The sequence below is a fragment of the Chiloscyllium plagiosum genome, unplaced genomic scaffold, assembly GCF_037043375.1.
Source record: "Chiloscyllium plagiosum isolate Xiang-an unplaced genomic scaffold, Cpla_swu_hap1 HiC_scaffold_6, whole genome shotgun sequence".
NCBI classification, from domain to species: domain Eukaryota; kingdom Metazoa; phylum Chordata; class Chondrichthyes; order Orectolobiformes; family Hemiscylliidae; genus Chiloscyllium; species Chiloscyllium plagiosum.
The window spans coordinates 59715073-59732752 of NW_028270144.1; positions in this window are offsets into that span (position 1 = coordinate 59715073).

A 17680-nucleotide genomic window follows, 5' to 3' on the forward strand; every position below is an offset into this window, starting at 1 on the left:
ACTTATCAAAGACATGCAGAGCAGTAGCTGTTCCTTGAATAAATTCCACATTTCAGTTGTGCCCATCCCCTGAAGTTTCCTTTCCCACCCCACGCATCCTAAATCTTGCATAATCGCATCATAATTGCCTTTCCCCCAGCTATAACTCTTCCCAGTGGTATATACCTCTCCCTTTCCATCACCAAAGTAAGCTTAATGGAATTGTGGTTACTATCACCAAAGTGCTCACCTACTTCCAAATCCAACACCTGGCCAGGTTCATTACCCAGTAGCAAATCCAAAGTGGTCTCGCCTCTTGTTGGCTTATCTACATACTGTGTCAGGAAACCCTCCTGCACACATTGGACAAAAACTGACCCATCTAAGATACTCAAACTATAGTGTTTCCAGTCAATATTAGGAAAGTTAAAGATACCATAACAGCTACCCTGTTACTTTCACTTCTATCCAGAATCATCTTTGCAATCCATTCCTCTACATCACTGGAACTTTTCAGAGGGCTATCGAAAACTCCCAACAGGGTGACTTCTCCTTTGCTGTTTCTAACCTCAGCCATACTACTTCAGTAGGTGGGTCCTCATCAAACATCCTGATAAAGGAGCAGTGCTTCAAAAGCTAGTGCTTCCAAATAAACCTGTTGGACTATAACCTGGTTTTGTGTGATTTTTAACTTTGTCCACCTCAGTCCAACACTGGCTCCTCCACATCATGGCTATCATTTCAACGTAACCTGTAGCTAGTTGATAACATGCAATAGAAAATATCTCTTTTATAGTGTCTCTTTTGTTTAGTCTGGGAGGTAGTTTTCCCTCCAACACACTAGATCAATTAAGCTCTGTCATTTCCCACACTTCAAGTCAATTGTGGCAGCAATTTTCATCATCTGCAAAAGTTGTAAGGTATGACTGTTATGTTTACAGCTGAACTAAATTGACAGGTGAGACAAGGCTCTGAATGTGGAATAGTCATGCTTGATAGGGATTATTTGTAGGTGTATGACAGGTGTGTGATGCTTTGAACTGGTCTGAACTTGTAATACAGTTGGTGAAAGATTTCATGTAAAGTTACCTTGACCATTCCTAAGGAAATTTAACCTTTTGGAGCACTGCACCCAGATTATCCAAACTAGGCTGCTGACATTGATTACCACAGCTATCAAATACCGATCCCTTCATGGCATTTGTCTGAAGGGGCATTTTTTCCCACAAGATAAGTAAACCTCCCTCCTCCTGCATCAATGCCTTCCATTATGCATTGAAAAGCCTTGTAACATGTTTTCTGACATGCACTATTTCTACTGCCTCCCCTTAGAGATTTTTTTGTAATTTTTTGCAGCCAAAATTTATATTCTGTTTCAGAGGTGCCATTTGCACTGTTATGAACAGGTATGGGATAATTATGCATCTTGATCCCTGCCAGTTTTTCAGTCAAATCCAATTTTTCTCCTTGTCTTTCAGATGAAAGCAACAGGAATCATTTCAACTTTAATGACACAAGCCATTCATTGGATATCACTAAACAATATGAATATCAATTTCAATAAAACACCATCACTCTTGCAATTAAACATAGAAACTAAAAGCACAAATAGACCATTTGACTGTTTGCATCTGCTCTGTCTTGACTACGGTTGATACTCTATATCAATGCCATATTCTCACTTACTCTTCTCATTCTTTGATGTCTTAAAAATCTAAAAATGCATCTATCTCCTACTTGAATATATTCAGTGATTTATCTCCACAACCTCCTGTGGTAGAGAATTCCACAGCTTCACAGCCCTTTGAGTGAAGAAATATTTTCTTGTATGAGCTTGAAATTGCCTACCCTGTATCCAAATACTGTAACCACTGTTTCTAGACTCCCAACCAGAAAAAGCAAACTCCCTGCATCTAGGTTGTCCAGCCTTGATAGAATTTTGTTTGTTTCAGTCAGATCTCCTTTCATTTTTCTGTCCTCCGATGAATACATGCCCAGTCAAACCAATCTCTCCTCAGTGGACAATCTCGTCAACCTTGATATCAGCTTAGTGAATTTCTGCTGTACTCCCTCTTTGCCAGGTATACTCTTTCTTAGGTAGGGAAACTAAAATTGTACACGATAACTCCAGGTGTGGTCTCACCAAGGCCCTGTATAACTGCAGTAAGCTATTCCTGCTTCTGAACGCAAGTCATCTTGTAATGAAGGCCAACATACCATTTGCTTCCTAATTATTTGCTGCACCCACATTTCCCGATCACCTTGAAGCTTCTTTGGATCCTCCTCACAATTAACAATCCTGCACAGTTTTGTGCCATTCACAAATTTGGAAGCACTTAAGGGCGGCACGGTGGCACAGTGGTTAGCACTGCTGCCTCACAGCGCCAGAGACCTGGGTTCAATTCCCGACTCAGGCGACTGACTGTGTGGAGTTTGCACATTCTCCCCGTGTCTGCGTGGGTTTCCTCTGGGTGCTCCGGTTTCCTCCCACAGTCCAAAGATGTGCGGGTCAGATGAATTGGCCATGCTAAATTGCCCATAGTGTTAGGTTAAAGGGGTAAATGTAGGGGTATGGGTGGGTTGCGCTTCGGCGGGTCGGTCTGGACTTGTTGGGCCGAAGGGCCTGTTTCCACACTGTAAGTAATCTAATCTAATAACAATCAAAATTATTAATCCCAGTTAATCCTATTTTAATTATATTTTTAATTGATATGGTTGTTGTAAGGGTCAAACTTTGCTTTTACAGATAAGAAAAACTAAGTATCATTTATGAGACTAGGTTATTCTACTTCGCATATTAGACTGATAAATTTTAACTGACATTGAAAGACCTCTTCATCACTGCCTTTCTCTGTGAAAATGGAATAGCTTCAGGTGAACAATATCATACTCTGTATCACAGGGGCAGGTTAATCAAAATTTCTCAAATGTAACTTAAATGTGAGTTCTTTTCACTTGTGAGATGTATGTGTCACTGGCTGGTGAGCATTTGTTGCCTGTCACTAGCTCCCCTTGAGAAGTTGGTGATGACCTGCCTCTTGAACCACTGCAGTCAAATGTTTGTATGAATTATAGCTGTTATTTAAGTGCAGCTAACATTTACAATTAAGGTGTGTTAAAGAAATTAATCTTTAAAATTATATGTCCATCAGAGAAGCTAGTTGTAACTAATTAATTGATGATTGTAGTCCAGATGCAACCATTTTGCATTAGATTTTTGAATATATACTTAATGCACATTTCCATACACTTTGATCCTAATTCCAATCTTTGGAGCTTCACAGACAGTTCTGCTTTCATACTTTGTTTGACTCTTTTGAGGCGTACTTATTTTCTATCCCTCAGTCAATTTATTATCCATCCTCATGGACTGCGATAAATCTCGACAGTTTGAACAGTTACCTAATACTGTTTGCATAAAACTCTCTCAGAAGTTTTGCTTCCATCAAAGGAAATGATTTTAATTATTAATGACAGCCTGATTTATTATATAACATTTTTGCAACACAGGATAGACTCAGTTCCCTGCCAGTCCTGACCTAATATTTTACTAACTTAAGATACTCCAGAATTTTAAGCCCTTAACCTTTAAGCATTTAAAAGCAAAACACCAAGGTAACACTTCTACAAATGCATTTTATTCATTTGTACAAATGTACAAATTCATTTTATTGAATTTAGAAACTCAACAAAGCCTTATTTTGACATTTAACATCTGATGGTTTATTACCTTAGAAATAAAACTATTGCTTTTTATGCAAAATATAAGGTTAATGTTGGAGTTCATAGATCACAAGCTCAGGTTTAAGCTTTACATACATCACTGCATTATTGAATTGAATGATATAGTCCTTGCCCTCCAAAAATTGAACAACCTCTTTATATCTAATTAAAATGTATTCCCAATAGACTTTGTAACATGCATTGTATTGATCGACCTCAAATTTCATAACATTGCAATTATTACTACTGAAGAAACACCATTATCTACTCTTTTATCTTTTGATTAAAATTCTGCTAGTCGGATTGCTTTGCTCACTTGTAGATCGCAGCACACCACACAAGTTTGGTACTGTCTTCTGGTTTGGGTCAAAATTCCCAATTTTAACACAGATCAGACAAAATGATATCTATTCACTTTCTGACAATGGTTTGGCCTGACTCCAATGTCAGATTTATCTCAAAAGACACAGTGTGGCAATCTTGTGAATTTTATTGAAGCTATATCACTTTTTTCAGAAATAATTGCAATTTTGTGCTAGTAAACACAGTTTAAAGCTTTGAGGAGAAAGTGAGGTCTGCAGATGCTGGAGATCAGAGCTGAAAATGTGTTGCTGGAAAAGCGCAGCAGGTGAGGCAGCATCCAGGGAACAGGAGAATCGACGTTTCGGGCATAAGCCCTTCTTCAGTTTAAAGCTTCCAAACCTACTTTATAAAGCTATGCAAAGAAGTCCACTGTGTAAAGTAAGTGGAAGAGGGAGTTAGGGTATCAAGAGAATCGGAAATAGGTCCTCGGTGGGTGGAGTAGCAGCTGGTTGAGGAGGTAGGTGGATGAAGGAGTATGAATGGATGAAGACATCAGATGGCAGGTGAGTGAAAGTCTGGGTGATTAAGTATGTGAGGTATTATGGTGGCAGGTAGATAAAGTGGTCATTGACAGGATGGCATGCAGGTGTATGAGTAGTGTGGTGGGATGCGTGATATAATAGGGTAAGTGAAACATAGAGAAAGTGAGGTCTGCAGATGCTGGAGATCAGAGCTGAAAATGTGTTGCTGGAAAAGCGCAGCAGGTCAGGCAGCATCCAGGGAACAGGAGAATCGACGTTTCGGGCATAAGCCCTTCTTCAGTAAGTGAAACATAGGGTGAAGCAAGTGTTGGGGAGAAGGTTGGGTATTCAGTAGAATTCAGTGTTATGGTCATAGATCAGGGGCAGGGGTGCTAAGAAAAATAGTGGGGTTAGGTGTCCAGAGCTTTGGAGTAGCAGTGTGTCAATGGGATGTAAGCTACTGGGGAGATGTTTCAGGTATTAGGTGGAGTGGAGGTTTCGGTAGAATAACACCAAGGAGTTAAAGCAGGTTTTAATCTTCTAACTTCCTGGATGACTATTCAAATAAGGTAGTTTGAATTCTCCAATGTCTCTGACTCTAATTCAGATTTGGAGACCTTTTCAAAGAATACCAGAAATTGCCTAATGAAGGTTTAAATTTCCATGTCAGTTCTCAGGCATTGCATTGGGGTATGCAACACTCAATTCAGTTATACTAGAAGTTTTAAGAAGCCTTTTCCAATACTTTGGCCAAAAAATTAGACTCCATCACGCTGCTATTTTGAAGTTTGCGCAAGTGTTGTGGAATGCTTTGGAAAATATTGTGGTGAAATGATGCATTTGCCAAGGAAACTCACAAGGAGGGAGAAGAACTTTAGTGAATTATCCTCATATTGGTGCAATAGCTAAAAAAGCTGTAGCTTCAGTGCCATTAAGTCTACAATAAAAGAGCAAATTGGAACAGATAGTACAGACGGGAATATTTGAGGAGGAAGAGAATTCTTGTAGGTTGAAGCAGGTGACATTGTAAGAATATTGTGCCATCAAACCACACTCTAGCTATAGTCAGGGTACAGAAGAGTCGTGAACAATTTTAGAGCTCATGAAATAAAAGGGACAGTAACAATATAGACAAAAAAATTGGCTATGACACTGGAACAGAATAAAGGCTAATGGATGTTTTTCAGGGTTTGGGAAGTTTCATAATGGAGTCCTCCCATGTTGGGACCATTATTTTTCCTGATATATACTAATTATCTAGACATTGCATAGAGGATACAATTTCAAATTAGATGATATGAAATTTGCAAACATTATAAATTAGGAGGAGGATTTTGAAGATCTACAAAACAACAATGGCAAGTTGGTGGAGTGTACGGATTGAAGACAGATGTAGTTCAATGCAGAGAGGTATGAAGTAGAGGAATTTAGTGGAAGAATTTAGTGAGAGGCAATACAAAATAAGTACACAACTCTAAAGGGGGCACAGTAGCAGAAGGATCGAGGTGCATATGTGCATCGGTCATTGAAGGTCACAGAACAGGTTGACAGACCAATTAATAAAACATGCCATAATGCAGGTTTTATTATTAGGAGCTTAGAGAATGTTATGACTAGATGAGGAGGAGTCACTAGGCTCCTTTCTTTATACCTCAGTTCCTGCCTGCATCCAAGAGGTGGTGGTGACCTATATGCAAGGAGAGGTAACCTCATCATTTTCACTGTCCTCAGTGAGAGAAGCAAGCTATGTTCCCTTGTGCCAGCCATCACTATATGAGGAAAAGCTCTCACTGTCCACCCTATCTAATCCTCTGATCATCTTGTATGTCCATATTAAGTCACCTCTTAACCTCAGTGGCTCAGTGGTTAGCACTGTGGCCTCACACCACCAGGGACCTGGGTTTGACTCCAGCCTCGGGTGACTGGTTGTGCGGAGTCTGCACAGTCTCCCTGTGTCTGCGTGCATTACCTCCCACAGTCCAAAGATGTGCAGGTTAGGTGAAATGGCCATGCTAAATTGTCCACAGTGCTCAGGGATGAATAGGTTAGGTGCATTAGTCAGGGGTAAATGTACAGTTATGGGGTAGGCGAATGGGTTGGGTGGGTTAGTCTTCAGAGCGTCGGTGTGGACTTGTTGGGCAAATGACCTGTTTTCACACGATAGGGACTCTATTATATGTAGCTTTTTTTAAGATTGCCAACTCTCAAGTTCTTCTCTTGTATTAGCTTTCAGCCAATACAATGGGTTTATTTTTAAATGATTAGAATCCAGATAATTACAAATTCACTGAAATTCATTGCTGAGGAAAGGAGGTCCATTATCATATCTTGCCATTTGGATGACTCTAAACAAAACTCTGCGCAAGTTTTGTGTTTTTGACTGAAGTAGTGTGGGTGATTTGTAACAACCCAAACAGCCATTTTGTCACATACCAAAGCCTGGAATCCATTTTAATTTTCATATTAGTGTCTGCTTGTACATTCCCAGGCTCAGTGAGGTGGCTGACCTTGCAGCTGTACTAGTACCTGATAGTGAGTTCTTTCCCAGCATGGAAATGTTCTTCTTATACAAGAATCTATTGTTATACTAACATTGCTTATCAACTACTAACTAGCACTGTCCAGACAGCTACGTGACTGGGGCTAGTGACTGGGCCAATTGCCCACTTACTCATTATAGTTCAATTAACAGTTTGGTAATTGTTAAATGATTATAACCTGTATAACCACGCAACTCTCTGTATCTCATCGGACTGACTTGTGACCATTGGGTTGACTTGTTTCTCCCTGTAAGCTCACCAATAAACAGTCATTAACTCAAGGTGTGTGTGGAATAAATTGGACTGTTATGAGCAAGTCACTCACTGCAATAATTCATTTCATCGCCAACAAGTAGATATAACTATTTCTATGACTGGGCATCTACCATAGTTGTCAGTGGTAAGGAGCAGATGTTGCATGGTGTTATGCAACATGGATTGTTCATCAAGCTTAGTGGTGGTCAATGATTGGTAGGGATCCTGCCTTGTCTTTCTGCAAGTAAACTGCATCTTAACCAATCCAGCTTGCATCTACCAGCAACTGGGTGGTTTTCTCAAGGTTGAAGTAGCTATTTGGGCAATTGCTAATGATCATTCTTTGATCTGATGTATGGTCTGGTTGTGTAATGTAATCAATTTCCACTTAGTGTTTTCTTTTTTCAGATCATGTAAGGAGGACAATATATAACAAAGCAACTACATTACGTGATTAGTCTGAGCAAAATCCAGACTTCCTACATAGAGTCATAGAGTAATAGAGATGTACAGCACGGAAACAGACCCTTCGGTCCAACCTGTCCATGCTGACCAGATATCCCAACCCAATCTAGTCCCACCTGCCAGCACCCGGCCCATATCCCTCCAAACCCTTCCTATTCATATACCCATCCAAATGTATTTTAAATGTTGCAATTATACCAGCCTCCACCACTTCCTCTGGCAGCTCATTCCATACACGTACCACCCTCTGCGTGAAAAAGATGCCCTTAGGTCTCTTTAATATCTTTCCCCATCTCACCCTAAACCTATGCCCTCTAGTTCTGGACTCCCCGACCCCAGGGAAAAGATTTTGCCTATTTACCGTATCCATGCCCCTCATAATTTTGTAAGCCTCTATAAGGTCACCCCTCAGCCTCCGACGCTCCAGGGAAAACAGTCCCAGCCTGTTCAGCCTCTCCCTATAGCTCAAATCCTCCAACCCTGGCAACATCCTTGTAAATCTTTTTTGAACACTTTCAAGTATCACAACATCTTTCCAATAGGAAGAAGACCAGAATTGCATGCAATGTTCCAACAGTGGCCTAACCAATCTCCTGTACAGCCGCAACATGACCTCCCAACTCCTGTACTCAATACTCTGACCAATAAAGGAAAGCATACCAAACGCCTTCTTCACTATCCTATCTACCTGCGACTCCACTTTCAAGGAGCTGTGAACCTGCACTCCAAGGTCTCTTTGTTCAGCAACACTCCCTAGGACCTGACCTTACCATTAAGTGTATAAGTCCTGCTAAGATTTGCTTTCCCAAAATGCAACACCTCGCATTTATCTGAATTAAACTCCATCTGCCACTTTACAGCCCATTGGCCCATCTGGTCAAGATCCTTTGTAATACATGGTTTAGATCTGCAGTATTTGCCATGCTTTAATTGTTCCTTGGATCAATTGCTACTCCTCCATTGACGACATATCTCCAAAGAATTCAATTCTGCTTTTATTAAGCAAACATTTGTCACTAAAGCATTTTAGGCATGCATGTAGGTGTGTTTCTAGTTTACTTTCAGTGAGACCATAGATGAGAATGTCATCGCTAATGTTCAGTCTTTTAAGTACTTGAGGTGCAGACTGTATCTACTGTATGTGCAGTACTTGCTGCTGACCTGACTCCAAAGTTGATCCCCTTTTATCCAAAAAGCCCACAAATACAGAATGCTACAAGATATGTTGATTCTTCTGCAATCTTTATTTTTTGGAAGCCTAAATTGGGGTAGGACTAGCAAAGTGCTCAACACCAATTACTTTCTTTATGATATCAGTGCCAAGTGTCAATCTTATTGTATACCTTGGTTTGGTAACTACATATCAACAAAGATTCTTATTTGAATCCCACTGTTTTGTTTCTTAATAAGTTGTATGTGTGAAATCCAAGGATTATGTTTAACCCAAATTCAAGTAAGTGCTGGCGTTCCTTCTCTATTTTCTGATGTGTAATGGAATACATCCTAGGGCATATTGGGGACTACATGCAGCTTATGCACAATATCTCAAATTCAAGAATCTTGTTTATACATGCTGGAACTGCACAAATTACTGCAGTCAAGTGGAGATTTGTTGAAGTGTGGAAACTGATAAGCGTGTCACATTCTCCAGTAATGGCAATGTCAAGCTGTCTCAAAAGTCCTTAAAACTTTCAGTAGTTTGTCACTATTATAAGGAAACTTTGTATTCCCTGGCTTGCAAAAAATTGGGCAATCTTGAAGTTTGTTCAGCATTTTGTCTCCCATGACATTGACAGATGATCCTGTATCAATGAGAGCAAATACTTCCACACAGTTATTGGGGAAAATTATACGTATGTGGTTGATTTGTTTGGAAGAGGACACATAGGCATTTTCAGTGTAATCTGCCTCCACACTAGTTACATTCTCTCACCCTGTTATTGTGGTGCATGTGTTTTCCACCCTTCTGGTGATATTGGACTTTATCAATGAGTACACTGATGAGTGACAGAGTTATTTGCATTTGACTGACAGCCTACCATACAATAATTAATCAATGTATTTGAAAATTTAATGTTATTTAACTTCTTCTACTGAAATGTGCAATCATTTTGCTGATTTTGTTCATTTATCATTCAATGGTGGATGCTTACATGGTACATAACAAATGTTTGAATTATTCTTCGGTATTAATATGTAAAAGAGTATTCTCTGCTTGACATTGATGAAACATACAAAGACTACTACTGGATGTAGTTTCAACTATTTTGATGAAATATCTCCAGAGTGTGATTAACAAACAAATTAATTCTGACACCAAATGCACCGGAAGCCACCAACTTTCAATATAATAAATGTCTACATCTCCGCTCTACCCTCAAATAATGTGTACATAATGATACCTGTAGAATGTTCAGGGGGTGTAAATTTAATGCAAGTTTACTGTCTGATGGTTTTGCACATGAAATTAATTAATAGGGAGGATAAAATTCAAGGGCAAACTATTTCAAAACAACTAAGTGCACTGATCTCTGAACTGCTGTTTAAATGCACAAAGTGAAGGTTAAATTATATAACTTGATGGATGAAACAAAACCTCAATTTCAAGGGGTGTTTCAATATGATGACCTGGCTTTTCCAATGGCTAGACAATCATTTTACCAGCATAGATGGGAGCTTTGCAGAATCACCAGCATAGCCACTCTTAAGGAATTACCCAGGAAACAGAAGAATCTTCTGGCAATTCTCCTTCTTAATGAATTATGTAGTGACGTACAGGGAGGAGCATTCAGATAAGGCAAAATACATATTGATTGGGTGATGGTTATAATCAGCGAGTGTCAACAGTAAAGATTAAGCCATCTGGTATTACATAATGAATGTTCTTAACCTTATTAACCGGCTTCATATAATGAATACATTTCATCTTGTTAACTGACATTACATACTGAATGCTTCCAATATTGTTAAATGGATCTACATAATGAATGCTTTTCCACCTTGTTAACCCATTACTCTTGCTTTCAGCACTCCATTGTTAATTGCAAGTTCTTACCTGACCTGAGTCATGCTCAGCTGAACCTCTGTTTCACAAAACTCAAAACTTAACTCTTGCCCTACCTGCTCTTACCCTATACACATTCTCATTCCCTCCTTTCATCATTTCATAATAACCAATGCCATTGCCAGCTTTCATAAGACTCTGGCAGTATCTATGCAAGTTATTCACACACAGCATACAATGATTATAACAACAAAAATTACTAGTCCGTTACAGTAAATAGAATTTGAAGAATTCTCACATGTGGAAAAAATATTCACAGTAAAGTTTATAAATCCACAGTCCTTGGTGACTACTCCACCCCCTCCAAGTCAAGTGGAAATGAGCCAGTTCTCCAAAATCTCCTTCAGTAAAGTCCAAGCTGAAAACAAAATTCAATCTGTCTTTCTGCACCACTCCACAGAGAAATCTGAATTCTTGGATAAGGGCAGTTAAGTACTTAACAAAACTGATGAGACTTCCATCCTTCCGGAGTTGCTTCAGACGGAGGATACCAGCGCATCTGAGTGTGCATTGCTACAGCTGCAGCAGCAGGCTAGATGAACACAGCATTCTTTGCTGCTCTTGCTCTCGCTCTGCTGTCAAATGAAACAAAGCCAACTGGCTGTTGTGATGTTAGCTTGATCAGTGAACCTTCATATTCCTTAAATGATTGAAAGGCAAGGTAAAGCTCACATGTTTTAATGTCCCATTGAAAGCGTACTAACCTCCTCTTCACTGTTGTTAGTTTCTTCACTTTTCATGCTCATGACTGAAGAGCTGATTGAATCCATTGGATCAGACTGTGAAGGAGTGGGTGGTGGGAGAAGATCTTAGCTGCTGAAAGTATCTTTGCATTTGCTCTCTCATTCCTTCTTTGCGAAGGTGGTTTTCAGTATGAAGACAGTCACACACTTAACTCCACTAAGATGTGTCTGCCTATTTCAACATTTGCAGTCACCTTGAAGTCTGTTACTCTGTTTGCTATTTATGACATTATCGGGTTTTATACAATCCATAAAACTCTAAACTGTACCACCTAAACAATTCAGTCAATTAAAAACAACAATCAATGGTCCTAAAATCAAACCCTCGGGGGAGCTATTTCAGGTTATTCAAATATTATTTTCTTTTAACAAATTGATACTTGGCTAATGTGAAACTTGTCAGGAAAAGTATTTCAAAAGTCTGGAACAGCAAGAAAACAACAAAATGTTTCCTGTGCTTTAGCAATTGAAGAGCCAATTTCAGTTGAGATTTAAATCTCTAATATTTGTGGGAAACAAATAGAGTCATAGAGATGTACCGCATGGAAACAGACCCTTCGGTCCAACCCGTCCATGCCGACCAGATATCCCAACCCAATCTAGTCCCACCTGCCAGCACCAGCCCATATCCCTCCAAACCCTTCCTATTCTCCAAATGAAACTTCCCAAATAAAACAGTCAGAATTACAATGGCAACTTGAGTAAAGATCATCATTTTTTGAATTTGCAATATGAAGGGGGGGGGGGGGGGGGCAAATGAAGTCTTAATAATAATTAGCAGAACTGAAACAGTTCAGCCTCAAGTTCCAAAATTTTAACAAAACATCAAACTCAAAATGCACTCTTCTTTTTGTGAACACTCTGCATTAAAAATACAGCAAAGATATTATAGTACAACACTCTCATCTGGCTAAAGCATGACAACTGACATTGTTTTTAAACAAGCATTGTAGAATTTCAAACAAATCAGGGATTGAAAGTACTCAATCAATTTGTTTTAAGGTTACAACTTTGATCACTTTAAAAAGGACATAATGTTGTACAATTTCAATGTAAAAACAAAATCTGCCCTGTTACATGGCTCAGAAAACACATTGAATTGAGATCCTGATTCAAACAAGGCAAAACAGTTACTTGAAAGGATTTTCTGAACCAGTGTTTTAACAAACCAAACTTTTAAAATATCAATCACTCTCAGCATGGTACAATTTACACCAAAACCTTCCTTTTTCAGCTCAAGTATTAGTACAACCTTAATTTCGGCGTTTCTCACTTTTATTTTTTTTTGCATCCTGTCTCTGAAATCACGGTTATCACAAGAGAAAGCCCTCGCATCAGACCACATGGCACCGCAATCCATGCCACTCTCTTTCCCCCAGAACAAAGACTCGCAGAGCCTCAAATTTTGCCACTAGGGGAATTTAACCCTTTTTTCACTTTACTCTTTACGGGGGCTGAAATCCCAAACACAGAGGACTCGAATCTCAATTAAATGCAGAGGACTCGAATCTCAATTAAACGCAGAGAGCTTGAATCCCAGCACAACCCACTACCCTTGCCTCCAGCACCTCATTGTTAACTGCAAGGTCTTATCTGATCTGAGTCATGTTCAGCTGAACCTCGTTTCAGAAAACTCAAAACTTAATTCTTACCTATCTGCTCATACCCTATACACAGTCTCATCCTGACAATACTAGAAGCAGTTTACTATCACCTTCTCTGCAGCTGAGCAATAAACGCTGCTAAGCCATTGATGCCCACATCCCATGAACCAATAAAAATTATTTGAACTGATTCACAGTGGCTATGACCTTAAATATACATGAAATGGGATTTGTTTTGGGGATAATGCTGTTTGTGCTTTCTACAAATGATTTAGATTTTAATGTAGGAGGGGTAATCTTAAGTTCACACACAATACAAAAATTGGTGAAGTGGCAAATAGTGAGGAAGATTACCTTAAAAAAAAAGATGAGCTGGACATCTGGGCAATTCAGTAGTAAATGAAATTAAATCTGGATAAATGTGAGGTAATGCAGTTGGTCAGAATAAACAAGACAAGGGAATACACTTGAACAGTGGGATGAAGGGAAGGACTGAGGATCAGAGGGACCTTGGTTTCCATGCACACCAGTATTTGCAGAAAGTGGTTAAGAAGGCATATGGTATACTTACATTAATTATTCGAGTACAGTTTAAGAAGAGAGATTATGCTTAAGTAGCATGGATAGTAAATAATAGGTAAACAGTGGCAAAAACAAAAACACAGCTACTGTATTGGTTCAGCCACAGCTACTGTATTGTGTGCAGTTCTGAAATCCACATTATAGAAGGAATGCAAAAGCACTGGAGAGGGTGCAGAGATTTATAGGATATTGCCTGAGTTGGAGAGTTTCAGTTATGAGGAGAGATAGGATGGAATGGGATTGTTTTACTTACAGCAAACAAAATTGAGAAATGGCACGATTAAGATGTATAAAATTGTAAGGCACATAAATAGGAGAAGCAGGAAGAAACCTTTCCCCTTCTTGGAGGGATCAATGACCAGAGGGCACAGATTTAAGGTAAGGGCAGAAGGCTTATATGAGGAAAAACCTTTTCACTCAGAGGGTATGGAAATCTGAACCTTACTACATGTAAGGATGACAGAGGCTGAAATGTTCATAAAATTTTAGAAGTAATTAGATGTTCATGTATGATGCCATGGTATATAAGATTATTTGCCAAGAGCTGGAAAATGGGATTAGAGTAGTTAGATACTTATGATTGTTGTGGACTTGATGAGCTAAAGGGCCTTCTTCTAGGCTGTATATTTCTAGGCCTCTATGAAGACCATCAATATGCATGTCCTAAATTGTGACAAACACAAATCTTGTAGATGATACACACTGCTACCATTATGCGTCAGAGGTGGATGAGTGAATGTCACAGGTAATGGATGTGGTGCCAAACACACAGGCTGTTTTTTATTGATTGTGTCAAGATTCTTGACTGTTGTTGGTGCTGCAGTCATCTAAGCAAGTGGAGAATATTCCATCACACTGCTGATGTTTGCTTTATATTTGGTAGTCAAGCATTGGTGAGATAGGAAGTGAGTTACTTGGAACAGAATTCCTAGCCCCTGACCTGCTCTTAAAGCTATAATATTTATACAGGTCAGTTTCAGGTCAATGGCAATGCAAAATGTTGACAGTGAGAATTCTCTAATATTATTGAGTATCAAGTGATGGTGGTTAGATTCATTCTTTTTGGAGGTGGTGCTTGCCTAGTACTTGTGCAATATGAATTTGCTATCAGTCCAAGCCTAAATATTGTCCAGGCCATGCTGCATTTGGACATAAATTGCTTCGATATCACGAATGGTACTGAATATTGTGTAATCATCAGCAAACATCCCACTTCTGATCTCAGGATGGAAGAAAAGCCAATGATGAAGCAGCTGAAGATGAATTGAATTAAATTGGTTGTCACATGTACCAAGGCACAGTGAAAAGCTTTGTCTTGCACGCAATACAGACAGATCACAGAGTTAAGTAGCATGGATAGTAAATAATAGGTAAACAGTGGCAAAAACAAAAACACAGGTACAGGCGACTATTAATAGTTTGAGTCCATTCAGTATTCTAACAACAGTACGGTAGAAACTGTTGCAAAACTGGCTGGTGCGTGTGTTCAGTCTTCTATACCTTCTCCCCGATGGTAGGGATTATAGAAAAACATTGCCAGGGTGAGATGAATCTTTGAGAATGCTAGTGGCCTTTCCTTGACAGCAGGCCTGGTAGATGGATTCTATAGATGGGAGGTTGGCCTTTGTGATTGCCCGGGCCAAGTTTTGGTCTATGACACTACCCTAAGGAATTCCAGAGATATCCTGGAGCCAACATACAACAGCCCTAACCAACTTCCTTTGTGTTTGGTATGACTCCAGCCCAACTGAGTTTTACATCTGAATCTAATTGATTTCAGTTTTTCCAGAGCTCCTCAATGCCACACTCAGTCAAATGTTATATTGATGTGAATGGCAGTCAATCTCACTTCCTGTTTTGAGTTCAACTCTTTTATCCATGCTTACAGAAAGGCTATAATGAGGTCAGGAACCAAGTGGACTAATGGAATCTATACTGAGCTGGTAATTTTGATGAGTGCCACTTGATAGCACTGCCAATAATACCTTCCATTAATTTACTTCTGATTTAACGTGGACTTAGTAGTGCAGTAATTGGCCAGTTAGATTTGTCTTACCTTATTGGACAGAACATAGCTGAGCAATTTTACATATTGCTGAGTGTTGTACTGGCACATCTTCTCCAGGCATGTGGCTAGTTCTGGAACACAGAGTATCAGTATTGCTGGAATATTGTCAGGGCCTTTGCAATATCGAGTGTGTTCAGAATTTCTTGATAAAGAAATTGATCAAATTGTCTGAAGACTGACATGTCTGATGCTGGGGACATTTGGAGTAGGCTGAGAAGGATCATTTACTTGGCTTTTCTGGCTGAAGTGGGTTGGAAATCGTCCAACCTTGCCTTTTGTGTATTGCTATTGAAACCTAGAAAATTCTGAGAGGGTTTAATAGAGTAGATGTTCAGAAGATGGGGGAATTCCTAACAAGGGGATATAAATACGGATTAGGAAGACATAAAAAAAATGCAAATAGAGTCATAGAGATGTACAGCATGGAAACAGACCCTTCGGTCCAACCCATCCATGCCGACCAGATATCCCAACCTAATCTAGTCTCACAATAGTGCATGTCTGGAATTCTCTACCAAAGAGAATTCTGGAGGCTAAATTGCTGAAAATATGACTGCAATGCTGAGCTGGTATGAAGAATTGAATGTTACAGCATGGAAAACATGATCTTATTGACTGGCGGGGCAAACTCAAGGGGCCAAATGGCCTACTCCTGCTCCTATTTCTTATGTATTATGTTCATTCAGCTAGTCAATTGTCTACTGCTATTCACAAGCGAATGTGACAGGATGCAGAGTTTATTTCTGATCTGTTTATTGTTAAGGTCACTTTGCTCTGTCTATTACAAGCATATTTTGCTTTTTGATGGTCATGCATGTACTCTTGTGTTGTAGCTTCTGCATATTAGCAACTCATTCTTAGGTATATGCTCTTAATTTAACTAGGGTTGATCTCCTGGCTCAGTGGAAATAGTAGAGAGTGAGGAACACCAAGGTTATAGAACATGGTTAGATGCAATTCTGGTGTTGATGGCCCATCATGCCTCATGGCTGCCCAAACTTGAGTTGCTTGATTTGTCCAAAATCTATCCCATTCTGCTCAGTGGTAATGTCACAAAACAGTGCATATCCTCAATAAGGTAGGATTTCATCTCCATAAGGATTGTACAGCAGGTTACTCCTACTAATTTTGTTATGGAACATTGCATTAGCTGCAGATACAACTGAGTAGCTTGCCAAACCATTTCAGACAGTAGTTAAAGATGACACATTGCTGTGGATCTTGAATTATCTGTAGACCAGTCAAGGTGAGGATGACAGATTTTTCTTTACTAAAAGACATTAGCGAATATTAAAACTCTGGATTACTCTGAAATACTAATCCAGTGACAATACCACTGCGTCACTTCCTCCCCTCAGAGAATGTCATTCATATCACAGTGAACTTAGCTACAGTCTTCTGAATTTACCCTTTAAGGTCAACTGCCTTATACAACAATTATTCCAAATCTTCCTACTAGAAAATTAAATAATATTTGAAATCACCTCAGATTATATGGCACATCCATCCTTCTATTGAAAACATAAGATTCAGTCAAAAGGCTAGGTAGAGGCCTTCTCTTTATGGTTCAATCTGGTAGTGCAACCTAAATATTGAGACACCAAAAGCTATTTAAAACCATAGGTTTCAGTCATATGATAGGATTCCTGTGCATGTGAGTTTAAGCTAACAAAGTGTTTCAATGTGTCGGATCAAAATACAATTATATGTTCTGGAAAGTAACTGTAGAAAGTAACTGGAAAGTAACAGCACCATTTCAGCCATAATGGGTTTCAATTACTTCCTTTATTTTGAACTAGTTTACATAGACATATTTCTGTTCCTTTGCGGGAT